Below are 25,562 nucleotides of genomic sequence, written 5' to 3' on the forward strand. Positions count from 1 at the left end.
ATCCAATGTGCCTTGTATGCAGTCCCTGATGATCCCACATGCAGTCTCTGGTGATACCATGTGCCATGTGTGCTGTCTCTGACAATCCCATGTGCCATTCATGCAGTCTCTGACAATCCCATGTGCCTAGAGGCGATTCAGTTCGCATTGTGCGCTATACAAGTATTTCATTCATTCATTCATGTATGCAGTCTCTGACAATCCCATGTGCCATGTATGCAGTCTCTGACAATCCCATGTGCCATGCATGTAGTCTCTGTCAATCCCTTGTGCCATGTATGCAGTGTCTGACAATCCCATGTGCCCTGTATGCAGTCCCTGATGATCCCACATGCCATATATGCTGTCTCTGACAATCCCATGTGCCTTGTATGCAGTCTCTGACAATCCCATGTGCCATGTATGCTGTCTATGACAATCCCATATGCCATGTATGCTGTCTCTGAAAATCCCATGTGCCTTGTATGCAGTCTCTGACAATCCCATGTGCCTTTTATGGAGTCTCTGATGTTTCTACGTGCCACGTATGCTGTCTCTGACAATCCCATGTGCCACGTGGAGCGGGAGGAAGGATGGGGGGCACCAAAATGCAACTTCACCTGTGTAGACAACAATCCTTGCACTGGCCCCGTACGTTGTCATTCAGTTATCAAAAAACCTCACCAATCTATTTGCGTTGAATGTTTCCCCCACATCCAAACCTTTAAGAAAGTCCTAGAAAGTTGGTCTAAGCTGAGCATCTTGTAGATGGGCAGATGTAATAACATGAAACAAAACCTTTTGCCTAGAATTCTTTAACAACTACCAGCAATCCCAACACATATACCACTTTCGTATTTCAAGTCTGTTCAGTCGCTTTAAATAATTTATAATAATAATAATGATAATAATAATAATAATAATAATAATGATTTTCCAAACCAGTGTGTATTAACCACTTACTACTTGGCACTTTCACCCCCTTCCTGCCCAGGTCATTTTTCAGCTTTCAAAGCTCTCACACTTTGAAAGACAAATGCGCGGTCATGCAGCACTTTACTTGTATGAAATGTTTATAATTTTTTTCACACAAATATAGCTTTCTCTTGGTGGTATTTAATCATCACTTGGTTTTAAATTTTTCTAAACAAACAAAAAAAAAGACAAAACATTTTGAAAAAAAAATGTTTTCCCTTGTTTCCTTGTTTGCACACAGGTATTTTTTTTTCCTTTACTGATGTATGCTGCTGATGAGGGCACTGATGCATAGCTCCCAACTGTCCCTAATTTTGAGGGACTGTCCCTGATTTGGACCAAAGTCCCTCTCTCCCTCTTTCCTCCTCCTTTGTGCCTCATTTTGATCTAATCTTTATATTTGTAAATAAAATTCACTATTTATCTCGTTTAACCACTTGACCACTGGGCACTTAACCACTTTCAGACCGGACCATTTTGCTGGTCAATGACCAGAGGTCTTTTTACAATTTGGCACTGCGCTGCTTTAACTGGTAATTGCGCGGTCATGCAATGTTGTACCCAAACAAAATTTGCGTCCTTTTCTTCCCACAAATAGAGCTTTCTTTTGATGGTATTTGATTGCCTCTGCGATTTTTATTTTTTGCGATATAAATGGAAAAAGACCGCAAATTTGGAAAAAAAATGATATTTTCTACTTTTTGTTATTAGAAAAATCCAATAAACTAAATTTTAGTCATACATTTAGGCCAAAATGTATTCAGCCACATGTCTTTGGTAAAAAAAAAGTCAATAACTGTATATTTATTGGTTTGCGCAAAAGTTGTCACATCTACAAACTAAGGTACGTTTTCTGGAATTTACGCAGCTTTTAGTTTACGACTGCCTATCTCATTTCTTGAGGTGCTAAAATGGCAGGGCAGTACAAAACCCCCCCAAATGACCCCATTTTGGAAAGTAGACCCCCTAAGGAAATTGATAAGTGGCATGTTGAGCCCATTGAATAATTTATTTTTTTGCCTCAAGCGATTGAATAATGACAAAAAATTTTTTTTATTTTTTTTACACAAAGTTGTCACTAAATGATATATTGCTCACACATGCTATGAGCATATGTGAAATGACACCCCAAAATAAATTCTGCTGCTTCTCCTGAGTACGGGGATACCACATGTGTGGGATTTTTTGGGAGCCTAGCTGCGTACGGGGCCCCGAAAGCCAAGAACCGCCTTCAGGTTTTCTAAGGGCGTAAATATTTGACTTCACTCCTCACTACCTATTACAGTTTTGAAGGCCATAAAATGCCAAGATGGCACAAAACCCCCACAAATGACCCCATTTTAGAAAGTAGACACCCCAAGCTATTTGCTGAGAGGCATGTTGAGTCCATGGAATATTTTATATTTTGCCACAAGTTGCGGGAAAATTACAAACTTTAATTTTTTTTTTTTTTCACAAAGTTGTCACTAAATGATATATTGCTCACACATGCCATGGGCATATGTGAAATGACACCCCAAAATAAATTCTGCTGCTTCTCCTGAGTACGGGGATACCACATGTGTGGAATTTGTTGGGAGCCTAGCCGCGTACGGGGCCCCGAAATCCAAGAACCGCCTTCAGGTTTTCTAAGGGCGTAAATATTTGACTTCACTCCTCACTACCTATTACAGTTTTGAAGGCCATAAAATGCCAAGATGGCACAAAACCCCCACAAATGACCCCATTTTAGAAAGTAGACACCCCAAGCTATTTGCTGAGAGGCATGTTGAGTCCATGGAATATTTTATATTTTGCCACAAGTTGCGGGAAAATTACAAACTTTTTTATTTTATTTATTTTTTTCACAAAGTTGTCACTAAATGATATATTGCTCACGCATGCCATGGGCATATGTGAAATGACACCCCAAAATAAATTCTGCTGCTTCTCCTGAGTACGGGGATACCACATGTGTGGGATTTTTTGGGAGCCTAGCTGCGTACGGGGCCCCGAAAGCCAAGAACCGCCTTCAGGTTTTCTAAGGGCGTAAATATTTGACTTCACTCCTCACTACCTATTACAGTTTTGAAGGCCATAAAATGCCAAGATGGCACAAAACCCCCACAAATGACCCCATTTTAGAAAGTAGACACCCCAAGCTATTTGCTGAGAGGCATGTTGAGTCCATGGAATATTTTATATTTTGCCACAAGTTGCGGGAAAATTACAAACTTTAATTTTTTTTTTTTTTCACAAAGTTGTCACTAAATGATATATTGCTCACACATGCCATGGGCATATGTGAAATGACACCCCAAAATAAATTCTGCTGCTTCTCCTGAGTACGGGGATACCACATGTGTGGAATTTGTTGGGAGCCTAGCCGCGTACGGGGCCCCGAAATCCAAGAACCGCCTTCAGGTTTTCTAAGGGCGTAAATATTTGACTTCACTCCTCACTACCTATTACAGTTTTGAAGGCCATAAAATGCCAAGATGGCACAAAACCCCCACAAATGACCCCATTTTAGAAAGTAGACACCCCAAGCTATTTGCTGAGAGGCATGTTGAGTCCATGGAATATTTTATATTTTGCCACAAGTTGCGGGAAAATTACAAACTTTTTTATTTTATTTATTTTTTTCACAAAGTTGTCACTAAATGATATATTGCTCACGCATGCCATGGGCATATGTGAAATGACACCCCAAAATAAATTCTGCTGCTTCTCCTGAGTACGGGGATACCACATATGTGGGACTTTTTGGGAGCCTAGCCGCGTACGGGGCCCCGAAAACCAAGCACCGCCTTCAGGCTTTCTAAGGGCGTTACAGTTTTGAAGGCCATAAAATGCCAAGATGGCACAAACGCCCCCCAAATGACCCCATTTTGGAAAGTAGACACCCCTAAATTTAGGGGTACACTAGTGAGACTAGGTAATAAATGGCGGGTGCCCTGAAACTATAAAAAAATAACTAACCAACCAGCGTCACCTGTAACCGTTATATGGTGATCACTGGTGAAAGGGTTAACTAGGGGGCAATCAGGGGGCTTTATGCGGTAGTATATGGGGGTCCCTGGCGCTATAAAAAGCTGCGGCGAACCTAAATACCTACCTGCCTAACTAGCGTCACCTGTGACACTAATACAGCGATCAGAAAAACGATCGCTTATTAGGCTGGGTTCACACTGGAGCGATGCGGGAACGCCACGAATCCGCGGCGGGTTCCCGCATCGCATGCCTCCCGGCGGCAGTTCACACTGCCCTATGCGAACTGCTGGGAGTGTCAATGAAATGTTAATGACACCCCCAGATCAGTTCGCATATCGCAGTGCGATCTGCAAACTCGGATCGCATGGTGTGAACACCCATGCGATCCGATTCTGCTGCAGACCAAAAAAAAGGGTCCCGTGCGAGTTTGCGGCGGGTGCGGCACGAATTCAGCCATACTATCTGTATGGCTGAACTCGAATCGCACAGAGATCGGATGTGATTTGCACTGCAGTGCGGTGCGAATCACATCCGTTCTCAAACCGCTGCAATGTGAACCCAGCCTTAGTGACACTGGCGACGGGGGGTGATCACGGGGTTAAACCTTTATTGGGGGGGTTAGGGGGGTACCTTAGAACTAAAGGGGGCTAACCCTAACTGCCCTAACAGTTATTACAGTCACAAATGACACCCGCCGGGTGATCAGGGGGTTAAACCTTTATTAGGTAATAAATGGCGGGTGCCCTGAAACTATAAAAAAATAACTAACCAACCAGCGTCACCTGTAACAGTTATATGGTGATCACTGGTGAAAGGGTTAACTAGGGGGCAATCAGGGGGCTTTATGCGGTAGTATATGGGGGTCCCTGGCGCTATAAAAAGTTGCGGCGAACCTAAATACCTACCTGCCTAACTAGCGTCACCTGTGACACTAATACAGCGATCAGAAAAATGATCGCTTATTAGGCTGGGTTCACACTGGAGCGATGCGGGAACGCCACGAATCCGCGGCGGGTTCCCGCATCGCATGCCTCCCGGTGGCAGTTCACACTGCCCTATGCGAACTGCTGGGAGTGTCAGTGAAATGTTAATGACACCCCCAGATCAGTTCGCATATCGCAGTGCGATCTGCAAACTCGGATCGCATGGTGTGAACACCCATGCGATCCGATTCTGCTGCGGACCAAAAAAAGGGTCCCGTGCGAATTTGCGGCGGGTGCGGCGCGAATTCAGCCATACTATCTGTATGGCTGAACTCGAATCGCACAGAGATCGGATGTGATTTGCACTGCAGTGCGGTGCGAAACACATTCATTCTCATAAACCGCTGCAATGTGAACCCAGCCTTACTGACACTGGCGACGGGGGGTGATCACGGGGTTAAACCTTTATTGGGGGGGTTAGGGGGGCACATTAGAACTAAAGGGGGCTAACCCTAACTGCCCTAACAGTTATTACAGTCACAAATGACACCAATGCAAAAAAAAAAAAATGCAATTGGTGTCACAGTGACTGGGGGGGCAGGGGTAATTGGGGGGGTGATCGGGGGGTAAAGGGGGGGTGTGAGTGTGCCTGGCATGTTCTACTGTACGTGTGGTGTGTTGGTGCAACTCACCGATCCTCTCTCCTCGGTGCCGGAACGAAAAATACCGACACGGAGGAGAGATTACATCACTTCCTCTCCTGTGAGGAGAGGAAGTGATGTCAAGGAGCATTTCTATTCGTCGGGAGCGATTGCGAGGGGGTGGCCATGAATGAATGGCTGCCCCCTCATCCCGGATCGCTCCCGAACGAATGCCGACCGCCGCAGGCACCGGGGGGGGGGGCCCAATCGGGCCCCCCACCCGCGGGAAGGCAGGGACTTACATATACGCCCATATGCCTGCCTGTGCCATTCTGCCGACGTATATCGTCATGCGGCGGTCGGCAAGTGGTTAAACACCCTTAATAACCAGACCAATTTTCAGCTTTCGGTGCTCTCACATTTTGAATGACAATTACTCAGGCATGCAACACTGGACCTATATGAAATTTTTGTCCTTTTTTTTCACACAAATAGAGCTTTCTTTTGGTGGTATTTAATCACCGCTCGGTTTTTTATTTTTTGTGCTATAAAAGAAAAAATACAGAAAATTCTGTAAAAAAAAGAATTTTTCTTTGTTTCTGTTATAAAATTTAGCAGATTAGTAATTTTTTCTTCATAAATTTTGGCCAAAATTTATACTACTACATATCTTTGGTAAAAATAAGTACAAATTGGTGGATATTATTTGGTCTTTGTGAAAGTTATAGAGTCTACAAGCTATGGTGCCAATATTGAAAATTGATCACACCTGAAGTACTGATGGCCTATTTCAATTCTTGAGACCCTAACATGCCAGAAAAGTACAAATACCCCCCAAATGACCCCTTTTTGGGAAGAAGACATTCCAAGGTATTTAGTAAGAGGCATGATGAGTTTTTTGAAGTTATCATTTTTTCCCACAATTCTTTTCAAAATCAAGGTTTTTTTTACTTTTTTTTTTTTTCACAAAATTGTCATATTATCAGTTTATTTCTCACACACAGCATATGCATACCACAAATTACACCCCAAAACACATTCTGCTATTACTCCCGAGTACGGCAATACCACATGTGTGAGACTTTTACACAGTGTGGCCACATACAGAGGCCCAACATGCAGGGAGCGCCATCAGGCGTTCTGGAGCACCCAGGACAATTCTGGCATTTCTCTCCTACATGTAAAAATCATCATTTATTTACTAGAAAATTACATAGAATCCCAAAACATTATATATATATATATATATATATATATATATATATATATATATGTTTTTTTAGCAAACACCCTGGAGAATACAATGGTGGTCGTTGCAACTTTTTATCTCGCACGGTATTTGCGCAGCAATTTTTCGAATGCTTTTTTTTGGAAAAAAAAACAGTTTTGTGCTAAAAAGAAAAAAAAAAGCACAGTAAAGTTAGCCCAATTTTTGCATAATGTGAAAGATGAAGCTACGCTGAGTAAATAGATACCTAACATGTCACTCTTCAAAATTGCACACGCTCGTGGAATGGCGCCAAACGTCGCTACTTAAAAATCCCCATAGGCGACGATAAAATTTTTTTTACTGGTTATATGTTTTGAGTTACAGAGGAGGTCTAGGGCTAGAATTATTGCTCTCGCTCTAACGTTCGCAGCGATACCTCACATGTGTGGTTTGAACACCGTTTTCATATGTGAGCGGGACTTACGTATGCGTTCGCTTCTGCATGCGAGCACATGGGGACAGGGTCGCTTTTAAAAAAAATAATAATAATTATTGTTCATTTTACTTTATTTATTTTAGTTTGACATTTTTTTCCCCAAAAATAAATTTTTTGATCACTTTTATTCCTATTACAAGGAATGTAAACATCCCTTGTAATAGGAATATGGCATGACAGGTCCTCTTTGCAGTAAGATATGGGGTCAATAAGACCCCGCATCTCACCTCTAAGCTGGGAAGCCTGAAAAAAAAAAAAAAAAGATTCTGGCTTTGATCGTATTGGCGAGTTGGTAGAAGCACCGGAGGGCGGCGGGAGGGGGGGGGGGTGTCTATGGCTGGGTATTGCAGGGTATCACCAACTATGGCTGGGTATGGCTGGGTATCTCCAAGTATGGCTGGGTATCTACGAGTATGGCTGGGTATCTCAGAGTATGGCTGGGTATCTCAGAGTATGGCATTGCAGAGTATTGCGTTGCAGAGCATTGCAGGGTATTGGCGGGTGTTGCAGAGCATTGCAGAGTGTTGCAGGGTATTGGCGGGTGTTGCAAAGCATTGCAGAGTGTTGCAGGGTATTGGCGGGTGTTGCAGAGCATTGCAGAGTGTTTTAGGGTATTGGCGGGTGTTGCAGAGCATTGCAGAGTGTTGCAGGGTATTGGCGGGTGTTGCAGGGTATTGCAGAGTGTTGCAGGGTATTGGCGGGTGTTGCAGAGCATTGTAGAGTGTTGCAGGGTATTGCAGAGTGTTGCAGGGTGTTGCAGGGTATTGCAAAGTATTGCATAGTAATGGCTGGTATTGCAGAGTAATGGCAGGGAATTGAGGGGTTCATTTTCGGTGAGCAGTGATGTGGGCACTGCAGATGCAGCCCACATCGCTGCTGACACCGATCTCTTCCCCCTCCGCTGTTCCGATCGGTACAGAGAGGGGGGGGGAGGAACCGGTGTCATAACATGACGCCGGTTTGTTTACAAGTGATCAGTCCGTCATTTGATGGAGCGATCACGTGGTAAACGGCGCGTGATCCGTGATGCGCCGGGTCCTGTGGACCTGGCGGTCACGGATGCTCTCGAGTGCGTGCCCCAGGGGGCGCGCGAGAGCGGAATTCTGGGAGGACGTCATATGACGGCCTCCCAGAGTTAAACAACCGCCCTGTAGCCGTCATTCGGCTATGGGCCGGTTGTTAAGTGGTTAAAAAGTGTTTTGCAGTTCTAAACCTTTCATCCAATTTCTAAGTTGCTGCATTTGTACATTTAAAGAGCCAGTATAAAGGAATAGTAGTGGTAAAAAAAAAAAAGCATTTGTGGGTTTAACTAATATTCTACTTTAAGGGGGTGTGGCAGGGGTGTGTCCCGTGTCTACATACGTTTGCTAATAGGTGTCCCAGCTCAAAAAGTTGAAAGGTATGCTGATGGACACTGATAGGTGGCAATGATGGGTACTGATGACTGGCAGCACTGATGGGCACCAGTTGGCAGCACTGATGGACACTGATAGGCAGCACTGATGGAGCTGCACTGATCAGTGCCCTTTTTACTGGTGTAGATGTCCCCTTTCACATTTGCCAGTTACCAGCTCTCCTCTCCACACTTTATGACAGCATGAGGAAAGCAATGCCGATAGCCAGCAAGTGAGTTTACATCAGGATCTGGTATGGACTTTTAGGAGGAACCCCATGTAATTATTTTTTTATTTGAAGTGGGGTTCCCCTTAATATCCATACCAGACCTGAAGGGCCTGGTAATTGAATTTGGGGGAACCCCACACTTTTTTTTTTTCAAGATCAATGACTTTCAATGAGTGTTCTTTGTATTACGGGAGCTGACAATTCATTATAGTGATTTTAAATTACTTTTTTTCCTGCAGAAATGACACTTTGTGCAGAGACAGTTCTAAGCATGGGAAACATGCGCCCCTTCACAGGCATACTATGCACACCCCCCAGGTACGAAATTTAAAGGCATATTACATTTTTATTGTTTCACTTTAATCATTATTAAAATCACGTCCGTTTTTAAAACTTTTTTTTTGCATTGATACATGTCCCCTGGGGCAGGACCCAGGTCCCCATACACTTTTTTAGGACAGTAACTTGCATATTAGCCTTTAAAATTGGCACTTTAGATTTTGAATGTTCTTGAGACTTTAATAGAGGTTCTAAAGTTCACACGAAGTTTGGGTCTGTTCGCAGGTTCTGGTGCGAACCAAACCGGGGGGTGTTCGGCTCATCCTTATTCACCTTTGACCAGAAAGCGCAAGGGGTTCTGTTGGCAGTTTGATGAAGGCAATTGCAAGTTCGGGGGATCCTGTTGTTTTCCCCATGAGTGTTCAGGATGTGGATGTGCCCATCCTTGTCCAAATGCTTCAAGAAGGGGAGGAAGCCAGCAACGCTGGAAAAAGGGAAAGTGGAAAAAATGGCGCCGTACCTAAGTAGATATCCAAACAGAGGAGCAGTGCATGTACTCTGTGGTTGGGCTTTAAGGAGGGGTTCCCGATTCCCAGTGAGTTGGCGGACTTCCCTCCTGTCTCGGCCAACCTGCGATCAGCGTATGAACACCGAGACGTGGGTTTTAGTAAACTGCAGAAGGAGGTATCTTTGGACAGGATGGCGGTTCTGTTTGTGGGGTCGCCAGTGGAGAACTTGGTGGTTTCACCATTGAGGGTAGTTCCCAAGCGGGAACCAAATCAGTTTCGGCTTATTCATCACCTATCCCACCCGAATGGTGGGTCGGTGAATGACACAATTGATCCTACCCTTTGTATGGTGTCCTATGCATCCTTCAATGAGGTGGTGCAGTGGGTTCAGCGGTTTGATGGGGGGGGGCATTGATGGCAAGGACTGACATTGACTCGGCTTTTCGTTTGTTGCTGGTGCATCTGGATAGTGCGCATTTGTTGGGAGGGAAAATATTTTGTAGACAGATGCCTACTTATGGGTTGTGCTATCTCATGTTTGTATTTTGAGTTGTTCAGTTCTTTTCTGGATGGGTTGGTCAAGGATTTGTTGGGTTTTGCTTGATTTTGGTTATAGGCCTTCTGGACGATCGGTCATGTCTTATCTTATCTTGTTGGCCACTATTCAACATGTTTTCCAAGTTTTTGGTGTTCTGTTGGCGCAGGATAAGACGGAAGGTCCTGTGACTGCGTTAAAATTTTTGGGTATCATTATTGATACCGATCTTATGGAATGCCAGCTACCAAGTGATAAGCTGGCGGCCATGGCTCACTGCTCTAAGGTAAAGTTGCGGGACTTGCAGTCATTGTTGGGGAAACTCAACATTGCATGCCGCATTATATCTATGGGAAGGGTGCTGCAGACGCTTGCTGGCTGCTACGGCGGGGTCTTGGCCCTGAATCACTTTGTTCAGGTGGGTTGGGATCATAGGGAGTATTTGCAGGTATGGGAGGTGTTTATACAGCAGTACAAGAGTAGGTCGTTCTGTCTGGGGTCTGTGGTACGAAGGAACTTGAGCTGTTCACGGACGCGTCAGGGTCGGTAGGGTTTGCAACTTATTTTCAGGGGCGGTGGTGTGCAGATCGTTGGCCAGAGGAGTTGGCGGGGGCTGTGTTGATCAGGAATTTAATGTTGTTGGAATTGTTCCCCATAGTGTTGGCAGTGGAACTTTGGGGGGAAGAGTTCAAGGACCGGGGGGTTTGTTTTCATTGCGATAACTTGGGGGTGGTACATGCGATTAACTCTCAATTGGCATCGTCCTTGTCGGTAGTTCGTTTGCTACGTCATTTGGTGTTACGGTGTTTAATGAGGAACATTGTTGTGTCTTCTGTGCATATTCCAGGGGTTGAAAATGAGGTGGCTGATGCACTTTCTCGCTTGTAGTGGGACACTTTCCGTTGGTTGGCACCGGAGGCAGAGCTGATCGGGGTTCTGTGCCCCAGTGCGTTATGGGAGCTCATGCTGGCATTGTGATGTTGTTGGTTCAGTGGTCGGTAGCAGAATCCACCTGGCGGTCATATGAGCGGGATTGTCAAGAGCTGGTGAGTGACATTGGTGGTTGTGACAGCAGTGGCGATAGACTTAATGCGCTGCTTTATTTTTTGAGGAACTGTGAAGAAGGGGTGTCTGTTGCGTCTTTGAATTCCAAGATGGCTGGTTTGGCATTTTTGTTTAAATTGATTGGTGTTGAGGACGTTACCAAGGCTTTCATAGTGCATAAGGCTATAAGCGGTTAAAGGAAGGGGCGCTCCAGTCCTGACTCTAGGCGTCCAGTGTCGTTGGGTATGTTGGAAGTATTAGTGGGGGTGTAACCCCGAGTGTGTTTTTTCCCTTTTGAGATTCAGCTGTTTAAAACGGCTTTTGTGGTGGCTTTTTTCGGGGCATTAAGAGTGGGTAAATTGGTCAGCCCTTCCAAATCGGTAACAGCGTTTTGGATATCACGGACGCTTCAGGTCAAGGTGAGACGTTACGCTGCTTGCTAGCAAATCTAAGACAGGCCCGTCTGGAAAAGGGGTCAGGGTTGTATTGGGGAGTGTTCCTGGTCTGGCCCGGTCACAGTGCTCCGGGAGTGGTCAGTGATACGGCCTCCTGGTGGGGGGCCCCTGTTTATTCACAAAGATGGGTTGCCTTTGTCCAGGTATCAATTTGTGGCAGTGTTCAAGCGATGCCTGGAGGTAGGGGGGGTTCTCTGTGAATGACTATTTGTCTCATTTATTTAGAACTGGGGCAGCAACAGAGGCATCGCATTGGGGTTTGAATGATCAAATCCTGCAGCGCATTGGGCATTGAGAATGTCACCGGTTGTGATTGTACGTCCGCCCTCACCTGCAGTAAGGAGTGGGCGGGGGGGTGGGTGGGGATTGGGTCCCTTCTGGTGTTTCCAATGTCTGTGTTTTGTTTGTTCTGTGGGCTGTTTCTGGGGCAGTGTATTGTGGGTAGTGTGTGTGGTGATTGGTTTCTGTTGTCTATGTTCCTGTTTTGTTTCTGTCTTACAGGCTCGGTGTGTCTCATGTGGATCCTGGGCCATTCTTATGTGCACTGGGGGGAAAAACTGTCATTGGTTAGGCTGGAGGGTAGACAGTTGGGCAGAGGCCACAGTACGGTGGATAGGGATCCCGAGTATGTTGTGGTCCAGAGTACTGCCTGAAGTTCAGAAAAACGCCCGAAGGGACAGGCCCCCAGATGTACTGTTGTTGCATGTGGGGGGGGACAACGACCTTCAGTTAGTAAGGTTGAATAAAGACACCAGTCCATCCTGAGTGAGTGTCTACAATTGTCCCTATCTCTGTACATTGCACACTCACATCAGTCCCTACCCTCAAGGAGCCCACGATACAAGGTCCCCATTCATATACTAGGGCCAATTTTGGACATAAGCCAATTAACCTACCTGCATGTCTTTGGAGAGTGGGAGGAAACCGGAGTACCCGGAGGAAACCCACTCAGGCACAGGGAGAACATGCAAACTCCCGGCAGGTAGTGTCATGGTTGGGATTCAAACCAGCGACCCTTTTTACTGCTAGCCGAGAGTGCTAACCACTACACCACTGTGCTGACCTTTGCCTCAGGGCTTCTAGAGAGCTCATTAGAGATTTGAAGTGGGATTTCCTCCAACTTCGTACGTCCTTTCCTGACGCAGTGATAGTGTGGTCAGACATCATTGGGAGGGCAGCCTGGTGAGGGGCTCGGTCTGTGGAGTGAATAAATAAGGGCAGAATAAAAGTTAATAAGGCAGTGGCTAAGTTTGTGGTCCGTAATGGGGGGGCTGGAGGTTCGCCACTGCGAGTTGGAGGGTGGAATTGGCCTTTATTTGAGGGACGATGGGGTACATCTGTCCCCAGTGGTCATTGATATGTGGTTCCTGGGGCTCCAGGAAGATCTACAATGGGCCTTATGGCTGTGGCGGGTCACCCACATGTAAGGGGTCAGTGGTGGGCGTCTGTGTCAGGGGTCTCTGGTTCCTGTAGGTTGGAATGGTGGTTTGTGTGTGTGTATATATATAAATAAATATATATATATATATATATATATATATATATATATATATATATATATATATATATATATATAATCTCGGTATGGGTACCTTCCCTATCTGGAAATATGGGCTATCGGTTATCGAGTTGTATGGTGCAAGAAGGTGATAATCATTTGTCCCTGTGCTGGTGGGATCACGGATAAGGGCCAGGATGCTGTGGTGGTGGTGGTCAGCCAATGAGATAGCATTACCTTCTTTCTGGAACCTAAGTCCTAGCAGTCAGTTAATTGGTTGGGTTATATATGTTTATATATGTTATATGTAGCACTGACCCCCGAAGGAGCAGCTGGTTTTCTTGGGCTTACCGTTTACCTCCTCCGCTTTGTAACTCAATGTTCTTGTCTCGGGGTTCCCGAGGTTGATAGCACAATAACTGCAGAGACCGACACTTGAATTCCTTTAGTCATTTTTATTTGCTTAAAACGTTGAACAGAAACACAGTCTCTCAGTTGGGAATAGAGGGTATAGGTATGGAAGCTCAGGCACTTTAAAACTACTGACACTTACTGTAATAAATGTCTCTCTCTAGGTAATCCAGGGAATAGCCACTCGCAACTGGATATTTCCACTGTCGGATAAATCCTGGTTTAGGGACTTAGCAGCTGAAAAATGACTCAAAACTAGCAGTCTCTGCCACAGACTTGGTTGCAAACTTTTATATCAGAAAGGACTCAGAAAGTCTCTCACAGGAACTTAGTTGTAACGGAAGGATGAAAATAGGAACCTTCTTATGGTACCAGTATCTTGCAGCTGGTCCAGCGATACCGTAAGAAATGTGGATTCAGTTAGTGTCCATACAGCTCAGCATCCAGGCTCTTACCTAGCAGCCGGCCTAGTGCGTGGCCCTCTTCCGAAGAGTCCTCCCCTGGTTGCATGACGAGGTGCTGGGCCTCTCCAATACCCGAGACGGCCCCGGACCACTTTAGAATCCTCCTTCCAGTTACTGTGCCTCAGACTAGCGAGTTCCGAGACTCGGAAATAGATGGATCCGCACCCCAGGCCATGAGACCCCCTGGGGGCTGGTCAGGAGGACCAGGACCATGGAGTCAGAACATACTTCTGGACCAGAACCCAGAACCACGTGACTTCAGCACCTTAAGTATCCTCTCCCGGAATACACAGCGAGACAACACACCCACTGATTGGTTCCCGAGAGAGAGATTGGTACCCAATGCGTCCAACCAGACTGCGTTCCAATGCCTGTCAAAGGTTCTACCTTCCCCTATGACCAGGCAGAACGTTAGTACAGCCCAACCAAACTGATGCCAAAACCACAAATTTGGAACAATTAACCCCAAGACTCGACTATGGTCTTGGGAAGAAACTAAATTTACAGACATAGCGCGTACTCTTCAGGAGTACTGGATATATATATATATATATATATATATATATATATATATATATATATATATATATATATATATATATATATATATAAAAACACTTAACTGACTGCTATGTCTTAGGTTCCTGAAAGAAGGTAATTCTATCTCATTGGCTGGCCATTTATTTATTTATATATATGTATTAAAATAAAAAGGTTATTTTTATAAAGTTGTTATTTTGGAATTAATAAAGGGACCATTTGTTTGGCCATTTAATACAGAAGGTGTTATGTGTTTAATTCTAATAATTTAGGTTCAATGGTAAAGTGGGGTTCAGGGTGGTTAGTAGGTCATCCAGAAAATCAGCATTACACTAGTTATGGTTGCAGTAGCAGCCATGAGCTTACTTTAACTCCTTCGTTACTATGTTGTTTATAAATGTACCTTGCTAGACAAGTGTTTAAACCATGTACTGTATATTCCTTTTTTTAGTGTACGACACTGCCAATAAATTAACTCTGGGGTGTTACCATTCCTTTAAGATGAGTTGCTAAACCTTGAAAATAAGTATCTTGTATCTCTAGATATGTCTACAAATGTGTGTCTGCTGGGGGAACAGCAAATAAGAAAACACAATCAATACATCTTTTTATGAGGTTCCAGACCTTGCCTAAATCACTGTCTGTCTACTGTGAAGAGGATTCATCTCAACAAAGACAGATCAGGAATCTTCTGCAACATGCTTTCCTGAGAAGGTTTCATGTATTCATTATCTCATGTCAAATGACAAAGTAATAGCCCTGCAGTCTTAATTACCAGACAGGCTTTCCTTTCTATAGTGGTTGGTTGTATAGGTCAAGAGATTCCCTACTTAGTTTTATTCTTACCCTCTTACCCTTCTTCTTACCCTCTTAACTTATTAAAGTGGACTTTCTGCTACAAGTCTGCCTGAATAAACATATGACATGGCAACAATATAATTTTCCAAAAATGCTCCACCATGTAAAATATTAAAAGTAAGTACCATATATACTCATGTATAGGCCGACCTGAATATAAGCTGAAGCACCTAATTTTACCACTAAAAACTGGGAAAAGTTATTCGAGTATAAACTTAGGGCAGGGAATTCCCATCTGCACCCTCACTGTGCCCATCATCAACCTCACTGTGCCCATCATCAGCCTCACTGTGCCCATCATCAGCCTCACTGTGCCCATCTGCAGCCTCACTGTGCCCATCTGCAGCCTCATTGTGCCCATCTTCAGCCTCACTATGCCCACCTGCAGCCATACCTTTGATAACTAAAACAGCGGGTGTCTCCCGCTGTGTCATGCAGTCTGTCCGGTGGCCGTCCATTGTAACAAAGCCCCGCCTCCTCCTCATCCATGATAGACGGAACACTGATACAGTTTCCCAGCATTGTATCAGTGTTCCATCTATCATGGACGAGGGGGAGGCGGGGCTTTGTTACAATGGATGACCGCCGAACAGACTGTATGACACAGTGGGAGACACCCACTGTTTTAGTTATCAAAGGTACGGCTGCAGATGGGCACAATGAGGCTGCACCCCCACTCGAGACCCTCACTCGAGTATAAGCCGAGGGGGGTTTTCAGCCTAAAAAATGGCTGATACTCGAGTATATATGGTACCTAAATCCAGTAACGATTCACCCTTCTCGGCACATGCTCAGTTGCTTTCTATTCTAGGCACTGTGCCTAAAATCAGAGCCACTAGAGGCCAATCAGCTGACAGCTTTAATAATTTATCCTTAGGTGGACATCATATGACGTCCTGGACTTTAAGTGGTGTTATCTGAATGATGGCTGAAGATGCAGACATAATCCAGATAGTATTTTCTTTTCCAGCAGGCAATTTCTTGCAATCTAAAAACTATCAAATCAGCTGTTTAGCCATTTGATTGCTTTTACAGGCAGCGGGAGGAGCAATTTTCTAGCAAAAAAGTACAGATTTTTACATGCAGGAGAGTAATGTCAGAATTGGCTTGGGTTGGAAGTGTTAAGATTCACTGTTGCTGAATTGGGAAGAAAGCAACAGGATTGACAGACAGTGCTGAGGAAGCACAGATTAGACAGAGAGAAAAGGAAAGACAAATTCTGCTACCAGGCAAACACAAAAGAGTTAAACTTACAAGAATAGTGTCTTATCTTTTCTCCCTAATATTCTCTCCTTCCCACCTCATAGCAGCCTGTGAACTTCAATATAGTACGTTAAAGCTTCTATCAGCCTTCCCTTCTAGCTGAGCCAAGACACACAATCAAGGCTGGAAATGTACATATTTTATTAAAGTGGTTGTAAACCCTTACAGACCACTTTTACCCACAGGTAAGCCTAGATTAAGGCTTACCTGTAGGTCCAAGAAATATCTCCTAAACCTACACGGTTTAGAAGATATTTGCAAAAGACAGGCACCGCTGTCTACGGTGCACTGCTAACAGTGGCAACAGACTTGGAGTCGGGCGGATCCGTACCCCAGGTCATGAGAGCCTTGGGGGCTGGCCAGCCAGAAAACACTACTGGACCGGAACCCCAAAGCACGTGACGTCAGCACGTTAAAGTACCCTCTCCCAGAATGCACAGTGAGAGTGACACTCCCACTGGACTGGTTCCCAGAGAGAGTAAACTCTTAATGCACCCAACTAGACTGTGTTCTAAACCCTGCCAGGGATGACAGCGCCACCTATGGTCAAGCAGAACACCATGCAGTCCAGCCAGACTGGTACTGAGGTCAAAATTTAGAGTAATTAAACCCAAAACCAAACTGCGGTTCCAGGAAAAGTTAAATGACAAAACACATAGCGTGTGCTCTTCAGGAGCCGGCGCTACATAAATATCCCCCAAAAATATATAAAACAACATATTTCTGGTAAAAAAAAAAAAGCGTATATTGATTGGTTTTTGCAAAAGTTATAGCGTCTACAAAATAGAATACTGATAGTAATGTCGGCAATCTGCGATTTTTATCATGACTGCAATATTGTGGTGGACACATTGGACACTTTTGACACTATTTTGGGACTAGTGACATTTATACAGCAACCCGCGGGCATGCTCACAGACTAAGCCACATCTTAAAGGGGATGTACAGGTACGCCCATTTGCCCAGCTGTGCCATTGTACTGACATACATCTTCGTGCGCTGGTTGGCAAATGGTTAAATAGACCACTGGGTGCCAAAGTCCATTCAAACCTGCACATGTGGATGCACGCATGGCCGTGAGTCCATGCAAAGTTCTATGGACCATTCTGCATGTGTGTGCATTTCTTGTAGAATGGGCATGAATGTGGTTTTCCTGACACCTGCCTTGTTGCTTTCCAAGTGGAAGATTCAGTGGAAGATTTCTCCTCTATTCCTTTTTTGGCTACCAGTACTGGGACAGATTTGTCAAGTGTGCAAGCGTGCCTGTCCTGCTCAACCCACATCCCGGCCCTGCTGGTATCAACTTAAAATTTTGGCTGCATTTGTTTTCTTATCTTAGGCTTTTTTTCCTTCTATTTTCCCCTGGTGATCTAGCCAGTAACACACTTCCTGTATTAAAGCGCCTCCACTCTGGATGAAGAAGAACTGGGTTCACTCTTGGACAGCATAATTGTCAGTCTGAGGGGAGGGAAGTGTTAAATGTACTAGCAGATTTTAGATACACTACCATAGTGAATCCAAATTCCAGTTTACAATTTATAATCTGTTACAGTTTTACACAAATAAATATAAGATGATCATTGTATAGAGCTGCAATATTAAAGATGAATGCCCTCCCAAGACTATTGTACATAATTCAAGCAGTTCCAATACAGGTCCCCAAAAACTTTTTCAAAACATATAGAAGCATATGCTCCAAATTTCTCTGGGGAAACCGGACGCCCAGAATCAATTACAGCCAACTCTCGTGTCCGAAACATTTAGGGGGGATCGGCCTCCCTGATATATATAATTACTATAGGGCAGTACACTTATCTAGAATAGCTGATTGGAATCTCCACAGTCCATACAAGGATTGGGTCCCCCTAGAAGCCTCGTTCACCATGCTCCCCTTAGCTTCTATGCCATGGATGAACCCAAGATATATCCCGACACCTATCCATCAACATCCGCTAATAGGGCCTACTCTGACATGTTTCAGACAAATCTGTTCCCAAACAAATGTATTCTCCATACCTGGTCCACTCACCTCGATTAAAGTAAACCCAGACTTCCCGCCAGGAATGTCCCCCCAGTTTCTCATGGACAATTGGGCACAAGACCATGTTCGAGCTTTCCACTTTTTCGAATCAGGTAAACTCTTCCCAACATCAAGAATTGCAGACCGAACAGATAGACCACCCATTCCTCCCTGGACTTATTTTCTAATTGCTCACTACCTGAAATCGCTAGACAAAGAGTCAGTTTGCTCTAGACAGCTAACCTCTTTTGAAAGGCTCTGCACTCAAGAAACCACCCAACGACATGCGGCATTGCCTCTACTCATAACCTCCTATTCGAAGATGTGCTTCCCAGCTTGGGCAATGCCTGTAAGCTCTGGGAAGAAGATTAATCTATCTCACTCTCAGATGAGCAATGGGAACACATCTTCCTGAACATCCATAAAGGCTCCCTTAATGTAAACACACAAGAGAATGGTTACAAAATACAAACTAGATGGCATCGCACACATGCTCTTCTCAAAAAATTTCTACCCCACCACCACAGACACCTGCTGGAGGTGCCAGGAAGGTATCGGGACAATGCTGCATATATGGTGGACATGCACACCGTTACAGGCCTTTTGGAAAGAAGTATGCCAAATTACCTCTCAAGTAACCTCCTATAAGATAGATCCAACCCCTTCCCCATGCCTCCTCCATCACTCATCCCTGCCACACAACACGTACCACAAATATCTGGCAATGCATATGATTAACGCAGTGAGGCAATGCATTCCCATTCACTGGGGATCTCCCAGATTCCCCACACTAAAAGAATGGTTCCACAGGATAAGTAAAACTGCGGAGATGGGGGAGCTGATTCATATCTCCAGAGACAAACCCTCGAAAATTAAGCAAAGTATGGATGTGCTGGAAACACTTCCAGACTACCCCTGCCTATTCCAGGGCCCTAGAAGAAACCGTGGCTTAGGAAAGTAATGCAGAATGTAGATGGCCCTGCCCGATCGTTTGATCGGAAACCCCGAAGGGGAGAGTCAGAGAGACACAGACATTATGCCCCCCTTTTTATTGTTTTTCTTTTCTCTCCCCCCCCCCCCTCTTCCCCCCTCTTCTTCTTTGGCTCACCCCCCTCTCAAGCCCCCCCAACCGTCCCGGCCCCAAGTTCCCTCCTGCCCCCTTGCCCCTCCCCCTACACCTTTACACCCCAACCTAAAGAAACGCAACCAAGACCGTACTAGATACAGAAACCAGGGACGATCCCATTCCATCTCCTACAGACCACAACTAATGGTAATTAGGTTCCTTCCTTCTCGATAGTGGGATGCATCACAAAAATTGGAGACATAAAGCCCTAGCTCCCACATGTTAAGCCCAGGTGATACCAACCTATTCTCACACACTAACTATTATTCCCCATCAAAGGTCGGAATGAGGAAGACAAAATTAGTTGATACCTCTGGAGCCCATCAACGAGACAAAACTTCTTTATACACGTAGGCTTACCCTACTGGGTCCCAACATATAAATACAATACCCAAAGAGAAGACATAATGGAGTTTATATTTTGCTTTGTTAAAATGCATGTTTTTGTATTTGTATGAACGACTTGATGTCTCAAAACAAAATGTTGTTTCTGTACAAAATGTTCGAGATTTCTGTATATGCTCTATCTTTCAATAAAATGTGTTAAAAAAAATGATCATTGTAAGTGCCTGCCAGTGTTTTGAGTGATTTGTCTCATCCCTGTAAACTGATACATGCTGAAGATAGCTAGATCTTTTGTAAAACAATAGACTTACTGGCTGAATCACCAGATGAAAATAGAAGAAAGAAAGCCTAAAATAGAAAATGAATGCATCCATCACATCTAATGGCACGTACACATGATCGGAATTTTGGTCGGAAAAAGATCTGATGGTTTTCCCGACAGAATTCAGACGGAATTCCGCTCAAGTTGTCTTGCATACACACGGTCACACCAAATTCCGACCGCCAAGAACACAGTGGCGTACAACACGTGCGACGGGACTAGAAAGAGGAAGTTCAATAGCAAGTAGCCAATAGCTTTCATTTCGTAGTTGAATCTGTGCATGCGTGAGTTTTTGTGCATCGGAATTGCATACACAAGATCGGAATTTCCGATTGAAAGTTTTTTCCGTAGGGAAAACCATCAGACCTTTTTCCGACCATAATTCCGATCGTGTGTATAAGAATTTTTAAGCTGAAATATATAATAAATGTTTAACTCCACTTTAAGTTACATGAAAAAGGCATAAGGCAAAAAAAAAAAAAACTCACAACGTAATGGTGTAAATTCACTCTAAACCTCTCACACATCAACAAAAATCTGTCAGGGGTTCTAAACTAAACTTTAATGACGGCACCAGCGTGCACGCGTGAGAGTGACGTCATCGTGGTTCCGGCCAGTCACAGCACCGGAGCCGCGATACCCGGAAGTCACTCCGGGATAGATGGCAGCGTCGGAGGAGGCGAACGAGGGCTGATGTCAGGGCTTCAATCTCAGGTAAGTAATTCATAATGAGCTATATAGCTGTATGCTATGCATACTAGCTCATTATGCCTTTGCCTTGCATTGTGTATTTTTTTTTTTTAAGAGGCTTTACTTCCTCTTTAAGTACAAGGACAGCCAGTGATGATTTACTGTCAGAGCATTCTAACATAGAACTCAATACATTCAAACAATTCATAGATCTGTATTGAAGAATTAAATACAGAGCATTGTAACATAGAACTCAATACATTCACACAATTCATAGATCTGTATTGAATAATTAAATACATTCAGCTTAGTGACAGGTCCTCTTGTAACAGGGGACATAAGGACATGAAAAAGAAAGAAAACGCTGAGCGCAAGAAATAAAGGTAATGAAATGTAACCGAGAAAATAAAAAAATATGCACATCGAATATGATTCAGAAACAAAGATATGGAATAAAATGCACCTTACCCTTAAAGTGGTTGTATACCCACTTTTTTAACTTTTACCTACAGGAAAGCCTATAATAAGCTTTCCCCTCGGTATGCTCCGCTGACTGCAGCGGCGCATGCGCACAAGGGGGTTCTCTCCATGAAAATCCGGCAGCGCTCGTCCGGCCGGATTTAAATCTCCCGCGCGCATGCGCGGGAGTGACGATATCGCGGCTCCGGCCACTCACAGCGCCGGAGCCGCGATACCCGGAAGAGACACTGAGGGAGCATGTCGGCTCCCTCAGCGTGGATCGGGCGAGATGTCGGGGCCTCGTTCTAAGGTAAGTATTTCATAATGAGCTAGTATGCGGTGCATACTAGCTCATTATGCCTTTTGCTTTGCAGGTTTTAAAAAAAAAAAAAAAAAATTGCGGGTTTACTACCGCTTTAACCCTTTGACCACCAGTATTTTATATAATAATTTTGTTGCTGGTCTCTGGACTCTATATATGGATAAGATAGAAGAATCCACAGACCAGCAACAACATTGGTAAAATGTCTGAGAGATAATATAAATAATTAAATATAATTGCACGTGGTTGCAGTGCATTTGTTGACAAAAATGGGGTTAAAACAGGTGTTGAGGAGGCATCCTCACTGCCTTTTGGTTGCTTAGCCCATTCTTTTTCTCTGGCTACCTCCATGAGTCAGAGCAAGTGGTCCGTGTATAGCTAGCACGTGGACAGCTAGCACTAGGACTACCAGATAGTGATTCGGATTTTTTGTATAGGATAGATAAATTGTCAGGCTTGGCTGGCAGCCAAGCCTGTGTGTTTTTCTTCTGGGTCAGGGTTGAGTGACTCAGGCAGAGATTGTGACTCACAGCATCACCAAGACATCCCACTTCTTTCCAGAATATTCTAGCATCTTCTGGAAAGGAAGGAGGAGAGGAGAGGAAAGGTGGAGCTGCCTGGGGTATTCTGAGCAGCCCTGACCAATCCCCAACTTGGATTGGCAGGGAGGAGGCCTCCTTAAATACCCATAGTCAGCAAAGATAGAGAGGAGTTGTTCAGGTTAGAAGCTAGAGATTGAGTACTAGGCTGTAGGGGTCCTTTGAGGAATCTCCCCTGTCTGAGGGGGTGACCTTGGGCCTGCGCTCGGGTGCGGACGGGACCCTCTAGGAACACATGGAGGAGTCCTGGACAGGAAGCATGGGCGCAAGAAGAGGACAGCAGGAGATTATTGCCAGGCAAAGTCTCCAGGGAGGAACAACAGGTTGCAGCCAAGAGGGCTGCAGAGTAACACACAGTCTAGAGGATTGGTGAGGCACACCTGAGATGACTGGGAGATTGCAGTCTGGGTGGACTGTGGTGGCATGGGCAGTGGACATAGGCAGCTGCAGCCAGAAGGGCTGGCAGGGCCTGAAGAGGTGGTGCTGGGAGCAGTAGCTACATGGACAGCTAGCACTAGGACTACCACTATTTTTTTGCTACACCAGTGGGGCCCAAAGTCTCTGCCTGCAAAGGGCTGGGCCAATGTCAGGCCTAAAAAATAGTGCTAGCTACTAGTGCTAGTAACAAGCGAGTGATGTGTTGGTGGTGTTGAGGAGAGATAGTCTGCAAGCAAGTGATGTGCTGGAGCAGAAGTGTACAGGAGTTTATAAAGGAAGTGTATATAGTGATGTCCAGTATACTTTTTTCAATCAAGTGGGCATCCCATACTCCCTTAACCCATCCAAGTTTAATACCCCTCAATAAAAAAAACAAAAACAAAGTTCAAGGACTGATTTTCTGCCTGAGGGTGAATGAGAACTGTGTGCCTGACTGGGCAGGTGACAGACGGACTACAATTACCAGCAGCCCCTACAGAAATACCGCTACAATATGAACATATGGGCTTCAGAGGGAAGGGAGATTTAGATGCATGATTGTCTAAACATACCCTAAGTAGGTTGAAGCATGCTTGGGAGTTAGTTGTATTGCTGGGCCAATGAGGGTGATTCCCTACCGACAGCGGCACATATACAAAGTGGTGGCAATACCCAGAACATCATTGACTTAATATGGAGGCATGAGGGGCACGCAGCGCAGTGATCGCGGCTGTATTACTAGTACACGGCACGACCCCGATCAGTGTAAATAGCCGCGGCTCTTTAACCATGTGATCGGCTGTGTCCAATCACAGCTGGTCACATGTAAACACAGCCGTAATCGGCGCTCCTCGCCTCACACTGACAGAGTGTGAGGAGAGGATAGTGGATCAGTGGCATCTCCTCACAGAAGAAATCTAGGGATGTAATCAGGGCACTGCTTACAATTAAAGAGGGAGGGAATTTTTTTTAAGTCAGCAGCTACAAATACTGCAGCCGCTGACTTTTAACAAATGGGCACTTACCTTTTCTGGAGTCCAGCGATGTCGACAGCCGAGGCCAAGCAATCGATCGACTCTCGGCTGCTGCCGGCGCTATTCTCGGTGAGAAAATCAGGAAGTAAAGCATTGCGGCTCCACATCCCGGTTCCCTGCTGCACATGTGCGAGTCACGTAGTGCAATGGGAATGGTCCGCGCTGTCTCTGGGACCCGTGTGTGTCCCAGCAGACAGCGTGCTGGGACAGGAAGAGGCATAGACTTCCGTGGGAGTCTATGCCCCCCCCCCCCCCCGAAAGGTGCCAAATGTGACACTGGAGCGGGGGAGGGTTCCAAAAAGCGGAGGTTCACACAAAAATTTAACCTCCGCTTTTCGGTGCCACCAGTGCAAAAAATGGGTGCCCACCACTGCCAGAAATCAGTGCCAACCAGTGCCCACAATTGTCACCAATCTGTGCCCACAAGTGCCAAACATCAGTGCCCACAAGTGCCAGCAATCAGTGGCCAGCAATCAGTGGCCAGCAGTAATGCCAGTCAGTGCTGGCTATCAGTGCTGCCCATCAATGCTCATCACTGCTGCCTTTCAATGCCCATCAGGGCCCATCAGTGCTGCCTATCCGTGCCCACCAGTGCCGCCTATCTTTGCCCAGTGCCATCCATTAGTGCTGCCTATCAGTGCTCATCAGTGCTACATATCAGTGCCCATAAGTGCGGCATATTCATGTCTCCTCATCAGTGCCACCTAATCAGTGCCCATAAGTGTAGCCTCATTAGTGCCCATAAGTGAAGGAGAAAAATTACTTATTTACAAAATTTACTGACAGAAACTAAGAAAAACTTTATTTTTCAAAATTTTTGGTCTTTTTTTTTATATAGGAAAAAATAAAAAAATAACAGCAGTGATTAATTACCACCAAAAGAAAGTTCTACTTGTGTGAATAAAATGCAAAAAAATTCACATGATTACATTATTGCATGACTGTGTAATTGTCATTCAAGGTGTAACAGCGCTGAAAGCTGAAAAATGCTGAAAAATGGCCTGGGCAGGAAGGGGGTTAAATGCCCAGTATTGAGGTGGTTAATATGGCCACAAGAACAATGGGCATGTGGCCATGTGAGGTCAATGATGTCACAAGCATCCCCACCCTTTCATTACATGCAGTCTGCAAGACGGGGAATCTCCAACCCGCAGCTCATTGGGCCAGCAGAGATGCAATCATGTGACAGTCTCCCGCAGGTTCAGGTGAACTGGATTCCGACCGAGATGGGATCCAAACTCGGCTCATCCCTATTTGGGACAAATATAGATTTATAGTCTGGAAGAAAAGAAAACAAAAAACGAAACAAATAAAAAGAACATTTTCGATTTCCAATAGACCACTTGGTCTGCCGTCACTCTTCTATGTTTCAGTTTTATTGTTTGTTTTTGATTCCTCCGGCTCTCCAAAGTGCCATTAACTTTTGAATTGCTGGATAAATCCAGGCGGCGGATTACGGCTCCCTCCAGAGCTCGGAGACTGAAAATGGCGAGATGAAAAAGTCATTACTGAAAATTAGCTGTAGTGAAAAAGAACAATATCATTTCAGAGA

Source organism: Lithobates pipiens, unplaced genomic scaffold (assembly GCF_037356315.1).
Source record: "Lithobates pipiens isolate NorthernLeopardFrog02 unplaced genomic scaffold, aLitPip1_a1.2 Scaffold_13, whole genome shotgun sequence".
Classification (NCBI taxonomy): Eukaryota; Metazoa; Chordata; class Amphibia; order Anura; family Ranidae; genus Lithobates; species Lithobates pipiens.